This window comes from Bufo bufo, chromosome 2 (assembly GCF_905171765.1).
Source record: "Bufo bufo chromosome 2, aBufBuf1.1, whole genome shotgun sequence".
Lineage (NCBI taxonomy): Eukaryota > Metazoa > Chordata > Amphibia > Anura > Bufonidae > Bufo > Bufo bufo.
This window is the reverse complement of record NC_053390.1, coordinates 755,540,377-755,563,685: the sequence shown is the minus strand read 5'-3', so window position 1 is coordinate 755,563,685 and position 23,309 is coordinate 755,540,377. Positions and strand designations below refer to the sequence as shown.

Here is a 23,309-nt window from a genome sequence, read left to right as displayed (position 1 = left end):
GCGGCAAAAAATTAAACAGTAGACCATCCCCCCAACCCCCCCCCCATGCCAAATTCTTGACCTAACCCCTTCCCTCCAGCCAGAGCTATAACTTGACCAGCATGCACTTTCTCTAAAACAGGTGTCTTTCTATAATACTGGTGTCTTCTTATGTGGCACAAGGGTCTTTGGGCCCCCTCAGGCTCCTGGGCCCGGTAGCGACTGCTACCTCTGCACCCCCTATGGCTACGCCCCTGCCGATAATGCTTTCCTATACTGTAAGTGGAACCAAAAAATGGTTTCCAAAAACGAGCTTTGGGGAAAAAAAACTTTCATGCAGAATGTAACCTCCTACATGGATTAATTATAAAACGGGCTCGTGTATGAAGCCTAACTGCAGATATAAGAGTGTGGAACGGAACCCCGTTTGTGTACAGGGACTAAACTTTAAAATAGGAAGCCCCCACAAAAGGAAAGACCAATTCTTCTTATTTCACTTGAATGTCTATTAATTTGATATTATTTTTGCACCCTTTGTTATAGTCTCAGCATTCAGCAATATGTTAATTTGCATTTTGTCGCCAACAAATGAAATGTTGTGTTCTGTACCTGAACGCTTCCAGGCTTTTGTCATATGTAACTTACAAGCAGATGGTCTGCAGAATACCAGGCTTACCACCAGTATTACCCCTTCATATACTGCCTGCCTGCCTGGTCACCCTGACCAGGCGGGCAGGCGGTATATGATTGAAGGGGCAATACTGCCTGTTATATGGACAACAGAGATGGCATCCTCTGGGCAGTACTGTCTATGGTAATCCTTCACCAGCACCCTGACTGCCACCTGCTTGGCCTGGCTCTCATGGCACTTCACTGCCTGCTGCTTGGCTATCAGTGACTCACCCCACACCTAACACTCAGGGTCAGGGAGTGACTCAGTAGTCACACTGTGACACTGACTGACTGTCACTCACTGATAGCCAAGCAGGTGGCAGTCAGGGTGCTTGTGAAGGATGAATTGACCATAGACAGTACTGCCCAGAGGATGCCATATCTGCTGTCCATATAATACCAGGCAGTATTGCCCCTTCATATACCGCCTGGTCACCCCACACCTAACACTCAGGGAGTAATGTCACACTGACTGGTCTGTGACACTGACTGTCACTCACTGTGTTAGTGTCGCTCTCGCTCATTCATTCAGGCTGCCTGTGGTTGTGGAGTACTGAAGCGGCCGGCACACTGTGGGCGGCTCTTCTTCTTGCTCCGGCTCCGCAATGTCTTTCCTGCCCGGAAGGTGGGCGGAGCTTTGTACAGCCGTGCGCTACCGGCCCTGGTGATTCATCAGGGCGCGTGCATGCTCCTGATAGATACCGCTCCTCACTCTGCGGCGCTGCGCAGTGCAGCAGCTGCAGAGCAGAGGCAGAACTCAGTTCACAGATTACCAGAGCCCCAGGGGGGGGCACTTGTTCCCCCTTGCCCCCCCTGCGGACGCCCATGCAAGTGAATAAGGATGTGCAAAACCGCTTTTACTTATTTTTATTTCCTGCTGCTTCTATAATACCAATGTATTCTGCAAAGCCTAGAGATATTGTTATCACTAACATTAGTCCCTGTCACCTATGGGGCTCACAATCTAATTCCCTGATATCAGACACATAGACACTAGAGACAAGTTTGTAGAAAGTCAATTAACCTATAGGTATGATTTTGGCTGCAATCAGTTGTTCCCTTCTCACATGGTAAATGAACATACATCTGGGTTTTTATGTTCTTAAAATTAGGTAAATATAACCTCAGATGAACAACACACACAAAAAATTACACTGTCATTATTTATTTAACACAAACTAGGCCAACATGCAGGAGACATGAAAAAATAAGTAAACCCTAAAGGCGGGTTTAGACAGGCCGATGGAACGGCCAATTGTCGGGATGGAAGCATTCCTTCCCGACAGTTGGCTGCTCGCTCAGTGAAGGAGAGTGTGCTATAGCGATCCCTCGTCCTCATACAGAATCATTGTTTCTGGGCAGAAGATCGCTGTTTAGACAGCACCAACTGCTGCCCAGAAACGATGATTGGTGGTGCCTGCGTTTTGCTCATTCATCGGGTGATCGATGGCAAAATTATCGGGAATGAGTTGTACAGAATGGTTGCGGATAATCTGGATGATTATTGGTTTGTCTAAATCCACCTTTGCTGTTTTCATAGAAATTAAGAGCTTAAGTAGCAGACAGGTACTGCTAACCAAATATCCTTGATTGATTATCTTCAAGTGTGACCTCATCTACAAAAGCAGAAGTTTTGGCAGTTTTCTGGTCTGGAGTATTTGAGCGTGTATTAACACAATGCCAAAGAGGAAAAACAAAAGCAATTATCTTGTTGCTACCTGTAAATCAATAAAGCCATTTCCAAACAATTTGAAAATCTTTCCTGGAGTGGACGTCCCAGCAAATTCACCCAAGGTCAGAGAAATTGCAAAAATCTCAAAAGCTACGTCTAAGACTCTAAGGCCTTAGTTAGCATGTTAAAGGTTCAAATGTATGACAGTACAATAAGAAAAAGACTGAAAAAGTATGGCATGTTTGTGTGGAGAAAGACCTTTTTTTTCTACAAAGAATATGCACGGGTTAAGTGTGCAAAGTTGCACCAGACAAATGATAAGACTTCTGGAACAATGTTATTTTGACAAACAGGACCAAAGGGAAGATGTCTGGCCATAATGCACAGCGCCATGTGTGTTAAAAATCAAACACAGCATATCAGCACAATCCCCTCACACCAACTGTCAAGCACGTTGGTGGGGGGGAATGATGATTTGGGCTTGTTTTGCAGCCACAGGACCTGGGCACCTTGCAGTCATTGAGTCGACCATGATCTCCTCTGTATACCAAGGTATGCAAGAGTCAAATGTGAAGCCATCTATCCATGGGTCTACAAAAATGTGAGGGGTGTACTCACTTTTGTGAGATACTGTATGATGAATTATGAATCATACGAATTATATTTTTTTATGTAGGAAATCTATTTACTTATTCTTGTGCATATCTTCTCTCTTCAGACTTTGATACATTTCTAAAAATCTGTTTTGAGATTATTATTTCACGAATGTCCGACCAAAATTGCAGAATTGTTCATTTTTAATGCACTGCCTACTTACTGCAATCCCAAACAGGTGGAGCTTGTGCATGATGTAACTGAGGCATCAGTTTATGGCATCTAGAAGGAATTAGAAGAATAGTTTACATACAGTTGTGAGCAGGGCCGGTGCAAGGATTTTTGCCATCCTAGGCAAGATAAAAATTGCCGCCCCCACCCCCTTATCAGATGATCTGCCCATATCATGACATCATGACCCCTTCAACCCAGTGGGAGGGGGACACGAGGGTGCCCCACTCCTAACAACTATATAGTGCCAGGAAAATGAGTTTGTTTTCCTGGCACTATAGTGCTCCTTTACCACCAGTACTGCACAGTGTCTTTTCTCTGCAGGAACAGGCTATAGACACCAGTACCACTACATTAAACTGTACTGGTTCTGGGACTATAGTGTCCTTTTAGGCTCCATTCACATGTCCACAATTTCGTTCTGCATTTTGCGGAACGGAATTGCGGACCCATTCATTCCTATGGATGTGCGATGTGCTGCCCGGACATGGAATTGCGGATACACACTTCCGGGTCCGCACTTCCGTTCCGCAAAAAAGTAGAACATGTCCTATTCTTGTCCGCAATTGCGGACAAGAACAGGCATATTCTATTAGTGCCGGCAATGTGCGGTCCGCAAAATGCGGAACGCACATTGCCGCTTTCCATGTTTTGCGGCTCCATGTATTCGCAAAACACGTTGCGGACGTGTGAATGGAGCCTCAATGTGAGGTAAATTAGTTTCCAATGTAGTATTAATAACTAAACAATGAAATAATAAACATATTGCATTGTCTACTTACCACCAGGACAATAAGATGATCTGGTCTCTGGCAGCAGTCTGGCTCTTGGGACTGCCTAGGTCGCTTTACAGGTGGCACCGGCCCTGGTTGTGAGAAAAACAAAGTACACCCTCTTCAGTGGTTTTACATACCAGGACATAGTGGAAAAAAATTCTGGTCCTTAGAGGGATCCATGGCAGCACTTTAGACATTAATGGCTGTGTGTTGAGTTATTTTAAGGTCACACCAAATTACACTGTTATACAAGCTGCACACTGACTACTTTACATTGTGTCAAAGTGTCAGATCTTCAGTGTTGTCCTATGAAAAGATAGAATAAAATATTTACAAAAATGTGAGGGGTGTACAAACTTTTTGGAGATACTGTATATAGCCAGAAACACCATAGAACAAGACATTGGGGGGAATTTATCATGAATATTTGACATCAGTTTTGCTTCAGTCTGCGTTGGCGCACTTTATGCAACATTTATCAAACATCGCATGTTGTTAAATTTGTCTAATACTTAAACCTAACACTTTTGTCTAGAAAAGCTACTCCAGCTCCCCTTCTCCACCCTCTGACTGGAGTGAGATTGCAACTTTTTTTGGGTCACTTTTTGAGAAAGTCTCAATGATAAATGTGGAGTGAAACTCATTAACATAGCTAACTACAGGTGAAACTCGAAAAATTAGAATATAGTGCAAAGTTAATTTATTTCATTAATGCAACTTAAAAGATGAAACTAACATAAGAGATAGACTCATTACATGCAAAGCGAGATATTTCAAGCCTTTATTTGTTATAATTTGGATGATTGTAGCTTATAACTTATGAAACCACAAAGTCACAATTTTGAGGTACCCTTTGCTCAGGGGGTATGGATTAATTAGCTGACTAGAGTGTGACACTTTGAGCCTAGAATATTGAACCTTTTCACAAAATTATAATTTTAAGCTGCATTAATGTGATTCCTTTTAATTTGAATTACTGAAATAAATAGACTTTTGCACGATATTCAAATTTTTTGAGTTTCACCTGTATACCCACTTTCCCACCAATATTTGAAAACTGGAGTGAGTGGTGTAAAAATGAAAAAAGTCACAAAATTTTTGCTCAGATGAGCCCGAAAAGTCACAAAAGTTGCATTTTGTGATTTTCTAAAGCCTGAATTATGGAGTAAAGGCATGAAAATTCAGGGCCATTCACTTATTTCCTGTGCTGTCTGTGTCGGTACTAGAGAAGAAGCTAGGCCGGCTAGTCCTATGTCTACAGAACATGTTCAGAGTTATTGTACTGAAAATGGTGCACTCTATTGGCAAGCACACCAAAATTACCAAAATGTCTTTAAACTGTACCTCTAATTATAAGCAACAGTCTTTAAATCAATAGTACAAGCAGAGATAAGAAACTGTAATATATGCCTTTTTCTCCACTTATCAGATTCCTCTCCTCACTCACTCTCAGCAGATAATATCCATATACAGGAGGTAGAGAGGAGACTTTTTTTTTATTGTCACTGAGAGATTAAGTTACAGCTGCTGCCTTTAGACATGGACAGAGAGAGACATATACACACACACACACACACACACACACACACACCTATACACACGAATGCTGCTGGTGCTTCTAGATGTTCTACATTCATGTTCTACATCACATTCACAGCAACAGCATGGAAGACCTAATACATCTACAACAAGCAGTGCTGCTTTGAGTCTAGCACTAAAATATATTTCTAATCAAGATTTTGTTACAAGAAATGGGTCATTTTAATCCCAACAGCTTTTGCAATAATGTTTCAGTGCAAAACGAAACTGACAAAAAGTATTCTAATATTCACAGCTTGGTAAAGCCCATTGAGTCAATTTTTGCAAAGACATAAGTGTTGTAACCTTGTCATATGAGCTTCACCTGTGACTAATAATGGATCAATTCGGTCTCAGGTGTGTATAAAAAGAACCCCAGTACACTAGACCTTCACATCAACTGCAACTAGACCTCTGCAAACATGCCTAAGATTCACCCGGAGACTAAAGTGTTGATTATCAAGAGGCTGAAGACCAGATCCACTGCTGATGTGGCAGACACCTTCAATGTGTCTCAGCGTCAAGTTCAGAGGATAAAAAAAAGATTTGTAGAGACTGGAGACGTTTTAGACAAGGGCAGGTCAGGCCGACCCCGCAAGACAACTGCTCAAGAGGACCGTTTGTTGGCTCGAAAATCCAAGGCCAGCACATTTTCCACTGCAGCAGAGCTCCACGAGACCTGGTCACCTAGAACAGTTTGTCGGATTCTGTCTCGAAATGGCCTCCATGGTCGAATCAGTGCCCATAAGCCAGCACTAAACAAAAGACAATTGAAAAACCGTGTGGCCTTTGCCAAGGCCCACAGCCTGCTAAAAGGATGGACGCTGGAAAAGTGGCAGAAGGTGGATTTTTCAGATGAATCTTCTGTTGAATTACACCACAGTTGCCGCAAATATTGCAGGAGACCTACTGGAACCCGCATGGAGCCGAGATTTACCCAGAAAACAGTGAAGTTTGGTGGAGGCAAAATCATGGTCTGGGGTTACATCCACTATGGGGGTGTGCGAGGGATCTGCAGGGTGAAAGGCAACATCAATAGTCTAAAATACCAAGAAATCTTAGCTACCTCTTATATTCCCAACCATAAAAAAGGCCAAATTCTGCAGCAGGATGGTGCTCCATCGCATACTTCCATCTCCACATCAAAGTTCCTTAAGGCGAAGAAGATCAAGATGCTCCAGAATTGGCCAGCCCAGTCACCGGACATGAACATCATTGAGCATATGTGGTGTAGGATAAAAGATGAAGCATGGAAACGAAACCAAAGAATATTGATGAACTCTGGGAGGCATGCAAGACTGTTTTCTTTGCTATTCCTGATGAATCCTTGCCAAACCGCATGGATGCTGTCCTTCAAGCTCATGGAAGTCATACAAGATATTAAATTTGGATCTCACAGCACCACTACTTAATTTGCTGACATATTTTTGGATTTGCAGTAAAGTTGTTAAATTTCTGTATAGGCGACAAAACTTTTGTCTTGCCAAAATTTGACCTTTCTGTCTTGATTAAATGATAAATCTTTTTTCAGTGAAACTAATTTATTTCAGTGCATTAAACATCATTTGGGAGGGCTTTAGCTTTTCATATGAGCTATTTCTAACACCAATTGATTAATTAAAAGTCAGGTTAATAGCAGGAGTTTCTACAAAATAGAGAAGCGACAAGACTTTTGTCAGGGACTGTAGTAGTGTCCCACCATACCCTAGTAAATTCCACCATATATCGTTCATATAATGACACTTCCGTAAATCAAGTAAAAGTGCCATATACTGTCTAAATAATACCACTATACAAATACGATTACGTTTCATGGCAGTCACAAGCCTCAGGTACCAGACCAGAGGTAGCTGCTTGCATACTCTTTATGTACAGCTGATTAGGTTATTCCCATTTACACCATTAGGCTCCATTTACCAACACAATGCCTTAAATAATACACTCAGCTATTAACGTTTTCTATAAAATGTAGACATTTCCAGAGGATCAACCAGATAAAGCTGAAACATGACCAAGAGATCAGACTGCATTCTGCAGAGGAGGCTAGATATTTATCTAGAGATCAGGACTAGAGTGGATGTTAAAAATAGCAAAAATAATAAAAAGTATGTTTTCCTGTATGATTTTAATAAAAGTAATAATCTACATAATGAAGGCAGAAGAGATACAACGTGTCCTTATTAAAGATAAACAGAGATTGTGGAGCGCAGCGTACTGCCGGGTGTTATCTGCTGCAGAATAAGATTCACACTGTAATGATTGTATAGCGGCAGAAGAAGATGACACACTATAATAAGCTGACAGATAGTACCCTCTAAATCTCCCACTATTATGGGGCCTGTTTGCCAGTAAGCTCATGAATTCAAGTAATAAAGTGGAACCATCGGACTATTTCTCTTGTATAGTATGCAAAGAATACATGGTGTAGCTTCATAAGGTCACAATGCAGCAAGGTGGTGGTGGGGACACAGCAGGTACAGGAATGTAGTTACCAGGGAAGAGGAAGATGCAGATGCCACCATGTAGATGACAGAGCTGAGAGGGTGCTCACTAGAGATGAGCAAATCGAAGTCGATGAAGTGGAATTCGATCCGAATTTCAGGAAAAATTTGAGTCGCACTGAATCCGAATTTCCTCGCGCTTCGTGGTATCGAATCACACTTTTTCCTAAAATGGCTGCTGCACATGTGAGGACATGGAGCAAGGATCTCTGGGAAGGCGGGATTACCCATAATGCCATGCATAACAGCCAGCCAGCCCTGTGATGTCACAGCCCTATAAATAGCCTCAGCCATCTTGGATTCTGCCATTTTCCAGTGTGCTTAGTGCAGGGAGAGACATCAGCAGGTGCTAGGGACAGTGCTAGAAAAGACTTAATTGTGCTAAAAAAGCCATTTACAAGTTTAGGGAAAGATTATTCAAGGTGTAGGGAAAGGATAGGGAGGAATCATGCCACAGCATTTATGTTGAACAGGGTTCAGTAGGGGAGGTTACAGCCTGGGTAATAGGAACAATCCTATTACACCTTGCTGCACTGACTGGGGATCCAAATTGCCATTATACAGCTCTGTAATTCCAGCAAATCGTTCTTGTTATTGGGGTGTTACAGCCAGTAACATGGTTTATTACAAGGAAATATTTATATGTCTTATTTGCCCTTGTGCGGTGCAGTTCTATGTTCTAAAGCATTTTTTGGCTTGTATTAGTGGGAAAAAAGGGCTTAATAGGCGTTGTGTGGCGAAGTGCGAAAATTACAGCCCTTTTTGGTGTGTATTAGTGGCAAAAGAAAAATATATTTGCCGTTCAGCGGTGCAGTTATCTGTAGTGATAGACGAACATCGGCCTGGACAATTTGCGAATGTGATCAAATGTTCGCGAACTGCAAGTTCGCAGCGGGCCCCATTCACTTTAATGGCAGGCGAACCTGAAAAACCTTACTAGAAGTGCACAAATAGTCCCACAACATGGACAGTGACATAATAGAGGGGGATCAATGACAAAAATTCCCACAAAAAATATGTATTTTAACCACGGGCCATTTTTATGCGTCTTAAAGGGAAATTCTCAAAAATGTGCCATGGGAGTACGGGCCCTAAAAATTAGGCATTCACCTGACATAAAAGAAATTGTGATTATTTGGCTCGAGGTACATTATGTGGTCACTGAATAATAATTTTACAGTAGCCCACTGGAGTACATGCCCCAAACATTAGGCATTCACCGTACAGTAAAGATCAAGTGATTATGTGGCTGGAGGTATATTAGGTCATTGGATATCAATTTTACTGCAAGCCAGTGGAGTACAGGCCCCAAACTTTAGGCATTCACCGTACATAAATGATCAAGTGATTATGTGGCTGGAGGTATATTAAACGGTCATTGGATATCAATTTTACTGCAGGCCAGTGGAGTACAGGCCCCAAACATTAGGCATTCATTGTACAGAAAAGATCAAGTGATTATGTGGCTGGAGGTATATTAGGTCATTGGATATCAATTTTACTGCAGGCCAGTACAAATACATGTCAAATACATATGTTTAAAAGAACTAAAAATATAAAATTGGATTAAAAACATGGCTAACGAAATCCCCCCTCTTGAATAAACCCCAAATGATAATAGGTGAAATTCGATAACACGTGGTCGTCACAGGTGTTGAATTTCTCAGAGGCCCCAACAATTAGACATTCACTGTACAGAAAAGATCAAGTGATTATGTGGCTGGAGGTATATTAGACGGTCATTAGATATCAATTTTACTGAAGGCCAGTGGAGTACAGGCCCCAAACATTAGGCATTCACCGGACAGAAAAGTGATTATGTGGCTGGAGGTATATTAAATTTAACAACTTTATTGGTATATAAAACAAATACACAAAGAAGAGAGTTGGAGTAGACACTCAATATAGTCAATACCTTTTTTTCCTCTTTCTTCCCCCAACCCAAACCCCCTCTTCCCCCACCCCAGCCCTGTGATGCCTCACTCGTTTTCTTCCCAAGACTAGATCATTGATTATTCTTTCCATGAGTTTAAAATATTTATCTTCTATCCAAATAGGTGTATTCCTGAGAACATACAGGAATTGCGGTAGAATCACCATCTTGACCAGTGAGACTCGGTCGGCTCTAGATAGGGGGAGTTTCAACCAAATCCCTATTTTCCGTTATTAATGGGATCAGGTTGAGTTGGACAAAGTTTTCAACCTTGGGCGATATCATCATGCCCAGGTATTGAAGAGTGTCAACAACATCCAACTGGGTTATCAAGGCCTCCTTATGGGGTAACGGGTCTATTGGCATCAAACTAGTCTTCGACCAGTTTATGTGAAGACCAGATGCCTCACCAAATAATTTAACCATTCAAATAATTATTGGGAGAGTTATTTCCGTGTGTCTATAAAAAAAAGAACATCATCCGCATATAAGGAGATACGATCTTCCACTCCTAATGTTCCAAATCCTTTAATTTGATCATCCTGCCTAATGGCCAGAGCTAGGGGCTCGATGTAAATGTCAAATAACAGTGGAGATAGTGAACAGCCCTGGCGAGTACCTCTGTTTAGATCAAAGCTAGTAGTCAGGATCCCATTAAGACTCAGCTTCGCTGCAGGGAATCTGTACAGTAATTTTAAGGATGTTTATGATTCTCTCCCCAAAGCCCATCCTGGCCAGAACACTCCACAGGAAACACCACTCCACCATGTCAAAGGCCTTGGAGGCATCCAGTGACAGGATGGAGCGGGCGGCCCCCCAGGGGCCTGTATATTGGCAAAGAGCCGATGAAGATTGTGATGAGTGCCCTTATTTTGAATGAAGCCATTCTGGTCCGGGTGGACAATGGAGGGAATGACCCTAGAGAGCCTTATGGCCAAAATCCTTTCCAGGAGCTTTACATCTGCATTACGCAGTGAAATTGGTCTATAAGATCCCAGGTTTGTGGGATCCTTACCTTTTTTTGGAATTAATGTTATTACAGCTTCCATCATTGAGTCTGTGTCACCGCCAGTTCTGTGAAAAGGTCTGGCAGACATCCTTCTCTACCTCTTGCATGACGTTCTTTGTTTTGGTTTCACTTTGTTATCTCCTTTCCTTCTCCAAGGTGTCACCTATTTAGACTAACCGTCTCCCTTTATATTCCCTTCCATACTGCCTCACTTTGTGGTTTATACTACTTCCTGGATGAAGTGTTCACTGCTGGAGGCTGCTGCTGCTGTTTGCTCAGGTAAGTCTTTTAATGTATTGTGTTTCCTTTCTGGCTTGATTCTAGGTGACCCTGACTCCGTCCATATTAAGTGCAGGGAGCCGGTGGTCGTGTCCCCTCACTATTATAGGGTTTTCAGGTGTCACACAGTCTTAGGTACGTGGACATGCAATTGTCTATCCTTGAGACCCTTGCATGGGCATAGCAGTCAGGGAGAGCTCTTAGGGTTTTATAGGGCTCACCTATATGCTCCTTAGTTTGGGATCAAGCCAGTCGGACGTTTATTCATAAGTTCCAGCTATCTGCAACATTATCTGTGACAGTCTGGCAGTTTCCCATCCTCCACCGATTCAGCAAAGACCCCCAACAATCTAGGAAGAATAATCTCTCTATATCTACTGTAAAATTCATATGGGAGTCAGTCTGAACCGGGGGTGGAATTACCCGAGCATAATTTAATTGCCCCTTCAAGTTCCTGAATGGAGAAGTTTACCTCAAGTGCTTTCTTTTGGGCCACGGTAATAGTTGGGAAAACAATGCCATCGAGATAGGAATCCATCATTTCATCTGTGATCTTACATTCAGCTTTGTAAAGATCTGAAAAGTAATACAAAAAAGCTTTCTCTATAGCATTTTGTCCACTAACCATCCTACCGTTGGCCAGTCGGATATTATCTATGTATTTTTTGGATTTGGAGGTATATTAGACGGTCATTGGATATCAATTTTACTGCAGGCTAGTGGAGTACAGGCCCCAAACATTAGGCATTCACCGGACAGAAAACATCAAGTGATTATGTGGCTGGAGGTATATTAGACGGTAATTGGATATCAATTTTACTGCAGGCCAGTGGAGTACAGGCCCCAAACATTAGGCATTCATTGTACAGAAAAGATCAAGTGATTATGTGGCTGGAGGTATATTAGGTCATTGGATATCAATTTTACTGCAGGCCAGTACAAATACATGTCAAATACATATGTTTAAAAGAACTAAAAATATAAAATTAGATTAAAAACATGGCTAACGAAATCCCCCCTCTTAAATAAACCCCAAATGATAATAGGTGAAATTCGATAACACGTGGTCGTCACAGGTGTTGAATTTCTCAGAGGCCCCAACAATTAGACATTCACTGTACAGAAAACATCAAGTGATTATCTGTTTGGAGGTATTTTAGACGGTCATTGGATAACAATTTTACTGCAGGCCAGTGGAGTACAGGCCCTAAAAATTAGGCATTCACCGGGCAGAAAACATCAAGTGATTATGTGTTTGGAGGTACAGTGGGGGAAATAATTATTTGACCCCTCACTGATTTTGTAAGTTTGTCCAATGACAAAGAAATGAAAAGTCTCAGAACAGTATCATTTCAATGGTAGGTTTATTGTAACAGTGGCAGATAGCACATCAAAAGGAAAATCGAAAAAATAACTTTAAAAAAAAGATAGCAACTGATTTGCATTTCATTGAGTGAAATAAGTATTTGAACCCTCTAACAAAAAAAGACTTAATACTTGGTGGAAAAACCCTTGTTTGCAAGCACAGAGGTCAAACGTTTCTTGTAATTGATGACCAAGTTTGCGCACATTTTAGGAGGAATGTTGGTCCACTCCTCTTTGCAGATCATCTCTAAATCCCTAAGGTTTCGAGGCTGTCTCTGTGCAACTCTGAGCTTGAGCTCCCTCCATAGGTTTTCGATTGGATTAAGGTCCGGAGACTGACTAGGCCACTCCATGACCTTAATGTGCTTCTTCTTGAGCCACTCCTTTGTTGCCTTTGCTGTATGTTTTGGGTCATTGTCGTGCTGGAACACCCATCCACGACCCATTTTCAGTTTCCTGGCAGAGGGAAGGAGGTTGTCGCTCAGGATTTCACGATACATGGCTCCGTCCATTTTCCCGTTTATGCAAATAAGTTGTCCTGTGCCCTTAGCAGAAAAACACCCCCAAAGCAAAATGTTTCCACCCCCATGCTTGACGGTGGGGACGGTGTTTTGGGGGTCATAGGCAGCATTTTTCTTCCTCCAAACACAGCGAGTTGAGTTAATGCCAAAGAGCTCTATTTTGGTCTCATCAGACCACAGCACCTTCTCCCAGTCACTCTCTGAATCATTCAGGTGTTCATTGGCAAACTTCAGACGGGCCTGCACATGTGCCTTCCTGAGCAGGGGGACCTTGCGAGCCCTGCAGGATTTTAATCCATTGCGGTGTAATGTGTTTCCAATGGTTTTCTTGGTGACTGTGGTCCCTGCTAATTTGAGGTCATTAACTAACTCCTCCCGTGTAGTTCTAGGATGCTTTTTCACCTTTCTCAGAAACATTGACACCCCACGAGGTGAGATCTTGCGTGGAGCCCCAGAGCGAGGTCGATTGATGGTCATTTTGTGCTCCTTCCATTTTCGAACAATCGCACCAACAGTTGTCACCTTCTCTCCCAGCTTCTTGCTAATGGTTTTGTAGCCCATTCCAGCCTTGTGCAGGTCTACAATTTTGTCTCTGACATCCTTGGACAGCTCTTTGGTCTTTCCCATGTTGGAGAGTTTGGAGTCTGCTTGATTGATTGATTCTGTGGACAGGTGTCTTTTATACAGGTGACTAGTTAAGACAGGTGTCCTTAATGAGGGTGACTAATTGAGTAGAAGTGTCTAACCACTCTGTGGGAGCCAGAACTCTTAATGGTTGGTAGGGGTTCAAATACTTATTTCACTCAATGAAATGCAAATCAGTTGCTATCTTTTATTTAAAGTTATTTTTTCGATTTTCCTTTTGATGTGCTATCTGCCACTGTTACAATAAACCTACCATTGAAATTATACTGTTCTGAGACTTTTCATTTCTTTGTCATTGGACAAACTTACAAAATCAGTGAGGGGTCAAATAATTATTTCCCCCACTGTATATTAGACGGTCATTAGATAACAATTTTACTGTAGGCCAGTGGAGTACAGGCCCCAAACATTAGGCATTCACCGTACAGAAAACATCAAGTGATTATGTGTTTGGAGGTATATTAGACGGTCATTGGATAACAATTTTACTGCAGGCCAGTGGAGTACAGGCCCCAAAAATTATGCATTCACCGTACAGAAAAGAACAAGTGATTATATGGCTGGAGGTACAATAGGCGGTCACCGTATAACTATATTACTGTTGGCCAGTTAGATTACAGGCCCCAAAAATTATGCATTCCGTACAGTAAAGATCAAGTGATTATGTGGCTGGAGGTATATTAGACAGTCAAGTCAATGGATATCAATTTTACTGCAGGCCAGTGGAGTAAAGGCCCTAAACATTAGGCATTCACCAGACAGAAAAAATCAAGTGATTATGTGGCTAGAGGTATATTAGACAGTCAATGGATATCAATTTTACTGCAGGCCAGTGGAGTAAAGGCCCTAAACATTAGGCATTCACCGGACAGAAAAGATCAAGTGATTATGTGGCTAGAGGTATATTAGACGGTCATTGGATAATAATTTTACTGCAGGCCAGTGGAGTACAGGGCCCAAACATTAGGCATTCACCGTACAGAAAAGAACAAGTAATTATGTGGCTGGAGGTACATTAGGCGGTCACCGTATAACAATTTTACTGTTGGCCAGTTAGATTACAGGCCCCAAAAATTATGCATTCACCGTACAGTGAAGATCAAGTGATTATGTGGCTGGAGGTATATTAGACGGTCATTGGATAACAATTTTACTGCAGGCCAGTGGAGTACAGGCCCCAAACATTAGGCATTCACCGGACAGAAAACATCAAGTGATTATGTGGCTGGAGATATATTAGATGGTCATTGGATAACAATTTTACTGCAGGCCAGTGGAGTACAGGCCCCAAACATTAGGCATTCACCGGACAGAAAACATCAAGTGATTATGTGGCTAGAGATATATTAGATGGTCATTGGATAACAATTTTACTGTAGGCCAGTACAAATACATGTCAAATACGTATGTTTAAAAGAACTAAAAATATAAAATTGGATTTAAAACATGGCTAACGAAATCCCTTCTCTTGAATAAACCCCAAATGATAATAGGTGAAATTCGATAACATGTGGTCGTCACAGGTGTTGAATTCCTCTGAGGCCCCAACAATTAGGCATTCACCGTACAGAAAAGATCAAGTGATTATGTGGCTGGAGGTATATTAGACGGTCATTGGATACCAACTTCACTGCAGGCCAGTGGAGTACAGGCCCAAAACATTAGGCATTCACCTGACAGAAACGGCCTTTTATGTCGCTGTATTTACATAAGACAGGGACCATTATTTGTTCTAAGTGATGGTGGATATGTGTGGGCTGGCATGAGGAAATTCAATTAAACGTGATCGTCACAGGTGTTGAATTTCTCTGAGATCCATGCCTCATTCATTTTTAGAAATGTGAGGTAGTCCACACTGTCGTGAGCTAGGCGAGTGCGCTTATTGGTCACGACCCCCCCCCCCCCTACTGCGTTGAACGTCGAGGACACTCGACGAGGGGCAAGCCAAGAGTTTTATGGCAAATTGTGCCAGCTCTGGCCACAGGTCAAGCCTGCACACCCAGTGGTCAAGGGGTTCCTCGCTTCTCAGAGTGTCCACATCGGCTGTTAACCCGATGTAGTCGGACACCTGTCGGTCTAGGCGTTCCCTGAGGCTGGATCCGGAGGGCGGCTATCGATGGGTTGGCTGCAAGAATGATCTCATATCCGAAGTGACTAACACATCTTCAAACCGCCCTCTTCTTGAATGCTCGGTAGGGTTGGTACCCGCACCTGTTTCTCTGTGGGCAGAAATTCCTCTTCCAGCGCCCGCAACAGCAGAATGCAGCATCTCTCGCAGCAAGGCCTGGAAATGCTGCATTCTGACAGCCCTCTGTGAGCCCGGTAACATGCCATTTTGTGTTTGTACCGGGGGTCTAAGTACGTTTCCACCCAGTACTTGCCCGTTATGCTTTTTATACGGGGGTCCCTCTTCAAACACTGGAGCATGAAGGCCCCCATTTGCACTTGGAAGTGGTGGAGCGCCCTGGCTCCTGCTCATCGCCCAGGAGAATGTCGTCCTTGGTCTCTTCCCCCCATCCACGGACAACATCAGGGATCCCCGAAAATGTTAAAGCCTGCTCTTCTTGCTCCTCCTCCTCCCCACAGGCAACATCCTCCTCTGACTCCTCTTCAGATTCCTCCTGACTTGTCTAAGATGGAGTAGCCCCCCTGGGAATTCATTCAGCATTGCGACCTCATGTTCCAGCTCCTGCTCCTCGCCAGCTTGATCAGTGACACGACGCAATGCACGCTCCAGAAAAAAAGGCTTAAGGTACGATGTCACTGATGGCGCCCTGGCTGTGACTGACCAGTTTGGTGATCTCAATGGTCGCAGAAGTCTGCATGCATCGCGCATGAGCAGCCACTGGCGCGGTGAAAAGAAACCAAGCTCCCCAGAACCTGTCCTGCTGCAGAGTTCGTACAGGTAGTCCTTAACAGCACGTTGCTGCTGGAGCAGCCTATCAAGCATATACAAGGTGGAGTTACAGCTCTACGGGCTGTCACAAATTAGACGTCTGACGGGCAGGTTGTGTCGCCACTGAACGTCAGCAAGACGAGCCATTGCTGTGTAAGATCTTCTAAAATGGCCAGAGATTTTCCCTGCCTGCCGCAAGACGTCCTGGACCCCGGGGTATTTGGCAACGAATCGCTGCACGACTAAGTTCAGGAAGTGTGCCATACACGGTACGTGTGTCATTTTGCCCTGTTTCAGCGTGCTCAGCAGATTGGCACCGTTGTTGCACACCACTTTACCAACTGTCAAATTGAGCGAGGTTAGCCACTGATCGGCCTGTGACCGTAGAGCTGAAAGCAGTCCAGTAACGGTGTGGCTCTTGGCTTCCAAGCTCATCAGCTGCAGCACAGCATGGCAACGTCTCAACTGGCAAGTTGAATAGATTCTGGGGAGTTTGGGGGGTGCAGCGGAAGAGGTGGTAGCAATGAAAAGGAGGAGTCAGCCGAGGAGGAGACGGAGGATGGAGTAGGAGGAGGAGAAGAAGAGGCAGGCCTGCATGCAATCCGTGGCGGTAACACCAAATCCACACTGGTGCCACGGGTTGCATGCTTGACAGCCATTAGAAGGTTCACCCAGTGGGCAGTAAAAGTTATGTACCTTCCCTGCCCGTGTTTGCTAGACCACGTGTCTGTGGTTAGATGTATCTTGGCACCGACACTGTGTGCCAGAGATACATTCACTTGCCTCTGAACGTGGCCATATAGCTCTGGTATGCCCTTCTATTAGAAATATTTCCTTCCGGGGACGTTCCATTGTGGTGTGCCAATGGCCACAAATTTTCTAAAGGCCTGTGAGTCCACCAGTTTATATGGCAGTAGTTGGCGGGCTAGCAGTTCCGATAAGCCAGCGGTCAGCCGTTGGGCAAGAGGGTTATCTGGCATCATCAACTTTTTACGTTCGAACATTTGGGCCACGGAAGCCTGCCTTTTGCAAGATGAACGCGACAACGGCACGGTGGAAGGTGGAGTGGAGGACAAATGGGATGAGAGAGGAGAAGGAGAAGAGGCAGGATGTGGAGCGCTGGGAGTGTGGCTTTGTGGGTTCTGATGATGTTGCTCCCACTGGGCTCGGTGATGGGAGGCCAGATGCCTTCTCAAGGTGGTTGTCCCTAGGTGAGTGTTGGGCTTACCGGGACTTATGCGTTGACAGCACAGGCTGCACATGGCAACACTATTGTCAGCAGCTGACACGTTAAAAAAAGCCCACACTGCTGAACCATGTGCCGGCGTCCTGGGAGCTCCAGATGTGACCGTGCATGGTGGATGGCTCGCTCCAGATACATTTGCAGTTTGCTTTTTGACTCCTGTGCACTGCGAGTTTTGCCTGTTTCTCCTCCTTCTACCTCTTATCTGCTGCTCTGTCTCTCCCTCTGAACTATCCTTCTCTTCCTCTCTTGTGGCACCCGCATGACATCCATCGACACGTCATCATCATCACCTTCACCACCACTGACATTAGAGATCTTTGAGTAGGCAGCAACAGCGGGGACTTCCGTCCTTGGGCTGATCTGGGTACTGTCGTCAGACCACTGGGTGGCGGCCGTTGCTACCTCCTCTTTCTAATCCGATGCGAAGAATGGCTGCGCATCAGTAAGGTCTGGGAATGGATGGGAAAATAATTCCTCTGACTCGAGTGGAGGGGCTATAGTGGTGATGGTGTCTTTGGGGGTGCACACAGCAGAAGAGAGTGAGGAGGTTGCAGATACAGAGGATGAGGAGGGTGCAGAAGTGGAAGGCTGAGTGAGCCACTCAACCAACTCTGGTGCGTCCTTTGACGTAATCGCACTGGTGCACCTGCCCGATCCCTACCACCCCTGCGGAATGGCCTGCCTCTTCCTCTGCCTGTCATTTTCAAAATGACCCTGTGACAAAGTCCCTATAGAAGAGCAGTATTTGTAGAAGCAGGTATATTGCAGGCCTCAATCATTATTTGGTGGAAGCTGGTATATCAATCCGCTCTATCAGTATTTTGTGAAAACAGGTATATAGAACCCATTAATGAGCTTTTGCTGGAAGCCGGTAAATCAAACCCCTAATCAATATTTGGTGGAAGCCGGTGTATCGCAGGCCTCAATCAATATTTGGTGGAAGCCGGTATATCAATCCCCTCTATCAGTATTTTGTGGAAACAGGTATATAGAACCCCTTAATGAGTATTTTCTGGAAGCTGGTATATCAAACCCCTTAACCCCTTAGGGACTTAGGACGTACTGGTACGCCCTATTTCCCGAGTCCTTAAGGACCCAGGGAGTACCGGTATATCCTGTGTAGTTTTGATCACTGCTTCACGGCCGGCAGTGATCGGAACAGGGTGCCTGTTGAAATCATTCAGAAGGCACCCTGTGACAATGCCTAGGGGGATCCTGTGACCCCCCCGCATTGCCGATCGCTACAAACCGCAGGTCAATTCAGACCTGCGGTTTGTAGCGCTTATGCAAGTTTCTGGACCGCAGGGATCAGAAACATCAAAGTGCCTATATTTCTATGTTAACACCCCCCCTGCAGCCCTCTGTGTTTTTGTGCCTGCGGGCGCAGCGGGGGGGAGGATTGTGGGCGGTGCGGGAGGCGGGCGGGAGGCGGGCGGCAGTGTGGGGGGCGGGTGCGCGATCTTCTGCCCGCCCCCGTTTATTCTCAGGATGACCAAGCGGTTGAATCAGAGTGTCAGCTCATTGCTGACACTCTGATTCAAACAGCTGACATCTGTGCAGATGTCAGCCGTTTTAACCCCTTCCATGCCGCGGTCCGTAGGGAACGCTGTATGGAAAAGGTGAAGAGGGAGGGAGCTCCCTCCCTCTCCCATCGGGGGGCTGCTGCTGTGTGCCTTTGCAGCCCCCGGACAGGATGGGGTCACAGAGAGAGGGAGCCCTCCTCCCTCCCCTTCCCCGTCTGCTCAGTTGTGGCAGACGGGGAAGGTTCCCATGGCAACAGGACGCCTTCGCAGGCATCCTGCTGTCCATGGTGCTGAACAGATCTGTGCTAAAGGCAGAGATCTGTTTGGACAAAGTGAGTGAAATACAGTGCAGTACACTATATAGTTATACTGTACTTTATTATACGGACATCAGACCCACTGGATCTTCAAGAACCAAGTGGGTCTGGGTAAAAAAAAAAAAAGGGAAAAAAGTGAAAAAAAGTATAAAAAAAACACATTTATCCCTGATTAAAAAAATAAATAAAAAATTCCCTACACATGTTATATATCATCGCGTCCGTAACGACCCGATCTATAAAACGGTCATGTTACATTCCCCGCACGGTGAACGCCATAAAAAATAAAAAATAAAAACTATGAATAAATATAAATTTTGCCTACCTTACTTCCAAAAAAAGGTAATAAAAGTGATCAAAAAAGTCGTATGTACGCCAAAATAGTACCATTCAAACCGTCGTCTCATCCCACAAAAAATGAGCCCCTACATGAGACAATGGCCCAAAAAATAAAAATAAATATGGCTCTCAGACTTTGGAGACACTAAAACAAGTTTTTTTGATTTAAAAAATGATATTATTGTGTAAAACCTTAATAAATAAAAAAAAGGTGCAGATATTAGGTATTGCCGTGTCCGTAAGAACCTGCTCTATAAAAATATCAGATGATCTAACCCCTCAGGTGAACAACGTAAAAATAAAAAATAAAAATGGTGTAAAAAAAGCCATGATTTGGTCACCTTACATCACAAAAAGTGTAATAGCAAGCGATGAAAAAGGTAAATGCACCCCAAAATCATACCATTAAAACAGTCATCTCATCCTGCAAAAAATGAGACCCTAACTAAGACAATCGCTCAAAAAATAAAAAAAAACTATGGCTCTCAGACTATGGAGACACTAAAATGTTTTTTTTGGTTTCAAAAATGATATTATTGTGTAAAACTTAAATAAATTTAAAAAAGTAAACATATTAGGTATCCCTGCATCCGTAACAACCTGCTCTATAAAAATAATACATGATCTAATCTGTCAGATAAACGTTGTAAATAATAAAAAAATAAAAACGGTGCCAAAACAGGTATTTTTTGGCAAATTTTCCATTTTAATCCATTTTTCCCGTAACAAAGCAAGGGTTAACAGCCAAACAAAATGCAATATTTATTGCCCTGATTCTTTAGTTTACAAAAACACCCCATATGTGGTCGTAAACCTCTGTACGGGCACACGGCAAGGCGCAGAAGGAAAGGAATGCCATATGGATTTTGGAAGGCTGGACTTGTTTTTTGACACCATGTCCCATTTGTAAGCCTCACAAAGTGACTTCAGACCTGAACTGGTCCCTAAAAAAGTGGGTTTTTGAAAATGTTTGAAAATTTTAGCGATTTGCATCTAAACTTCTAAGCCTTGTAACGTCCCCAAAAAATAAAATGGCATTCCCAAAATGATCCAAACATGAAGTAGACATATGGGGAATGTAAACTAAAAGCTATTTTTGGAGGTATTACTATCTATTATAGAAGTAGAGAAATTGAAACTTGGAAATTTGCTAATTTTTCCAAAATGTTTGTAAATTTGGTATTTTTTTTTTATAAATAAAAATGAATTTTTTTTACTCCATTTTACCAGTGTTATGAAGTACAATATGTGACGAAAAAACAATCTCGGAATGGCCTGGATAAGTAAAATGTTTTAAAGTTATCACCACATAAAGTGACACTGGTCAGATTTGCAAAAAATGGCCAAGTCCTTAAGGTGAAATAGGGCTGAGTCCTTAAGGGGTTAATAAATATTTGGTGTAAGCCGATGTATCGCAGGCCTCAATCAATATTTGGTGGAAGCTGGTATATCTATCCCCTCTATAAGTATTTTGTGGAAACAGGTATATAGAACCCCTTAATGAGTATTTTCTGGAAGCTGGTATATCAAACCCCTAAATCAATATTTGGTGTAAGCCGCTGTATCGCAGGCCTCAATCAATATTTTGTGGAAGTCGGTGTATCACACCACTTAATCAATATTTTGTGGAAGCCAGTGTATCACACCCCTCAATCAGTATTTTGTGGAAGCAGGTATATCAAACCCCTTAATCAGTATTTTGTGGAAGCAGGTATATTGCACCCCTTAATCAGTTTTTTTTTGGGCAACAGGTATATCAGACTAGTTGCAATTAGTTATTCCAATACCGTTTGTCTTTCTATCTAGGTGTGGTATCTCAGCAGAACCGCTCACAACTGCTGCACAATACAAATGCACCATAATATACTTTCTATGTTAGAAGGTATATTATAGGTATATCACACCCATCAATCATTTTTTTTGGGGGGGGGGGGGGGGGGGGGGGGAACAGGTATATCACACCAGTTGCAATTAGTTATTCCAATAACGTTTGCACCTCTGTATAGCTGCAGTATTGCAGCAGAACCGCACATAACTGCTGCACAATACAAATGCAGTATAATATACTTTCTATGTTAGAAAGTATATTCTAAGTATATCACACACCTCAGTATGTCACACCTATCAATAGCACACCTATTCCAGTCCTTAAAAGGACTTTTGTGGCCCTATTAGCTAGCATTTGGTGTCTCTAACAGTCTGTCCCTGCTCAACACAGCAACCTCTCCCTACACTGGTAAAAATCAGAATGTAAAATCGCTGCCAGATCAGGTTTATATATAGGGTAGGGGGTGTGTCCATGTGCTGAAACGTCTCAATTGGCTGTCCTGTCCCACCTGATGGATGTGTCCTGGGTCAAAGTTCGGCACAATGCAAAAGAATATGGCGCCGGCCGACATAGCCATATGTTCGCATGTTCGGCGAACCGCGAACGAGCAAAATTTGCTGCGAAACGACCGCCGGCCGAACCGCAAGGCCATCTTTAGTTATATGTTCTAAAGCCTTCTGTGGCGTGTATAAGTGGAAAAAAATAAGGGCCTATTTGCCGTTCAGCGGTGCAGTTATATGTTCTAAAGCCCTTTTTGGTGTGTATTAGTGGCAACAGAAAAATATATTTGCCGTTCAGCGGTGCAGTTATATGTTCTAAAGCCTTTTGTGGCATGTGTAAATGGAAAAAGAAAAATATATTTGCTGTTCAGCGGTGCAGTTATATGTTCTAAAGCCCTTTTTGGTGTGTATTAGTGGCACAAAAAAAGTCTTTGCCCTTGTATGGTGAAGTGAGAAAATTACAGCCCTTTTTGGAGTGTATTAGTGGAAAAAAAAAGGGCTTGTTAGCCGTTGTGTGGTGAAGTGAAAAAATTACAGACTTTTTTGCTGTGTTTTAATTTCCTTTTTATTTATTTATTTGATCTAACAGTGTCAGACAGAGAAGTGCCAGGCCCTGCACAGGGGAGTGGCAGAGGCCTAAATGTTTCTGGCACAGGCACAGATCGCAGCAGAGTAAGGGGGCGTGGCAGTAGGAGTCGCAGCGAGAGGCCTGAGCTCCCGGTGTCATCTAGAGGTCGTGTCTTGACCAGCAACCCAGCGGTTCTTGAATGGTTTACTCGGTCATCCACTTTGTCCCAAGTGACATCAGACACCCCCAGCCAATCAGTGACTTCAGCTTACTGCTGACACCCTCTCCACTCTATCGGGGGAACTCTACTTGTATAAGCATTTAATAGAACAGGTTC

At 43.4% G+C, this 23,309-nt stretch overlaps 1 long non-coding RNA gene across 1 annotated transcript; it reads left to right on the top strand.

The window, feature by feature from the left end:
* Positions 1-1,350: 1,350 nt before the first annotated feature.
* On the top strand, positions 1,351-23,083 carry LOC120991788. Its single transcript, XR_005776811.1, has 3 exons — positions 1,351-1,482; positions 17,756-17,762; positions 23,073-23,083. It is a non-coding gene; the product is annotated as an uncharacterized LOC120991788 (long non-coding RNA).
* Positions 23,084-23,309: the final 226 nt, after the last annotated feature.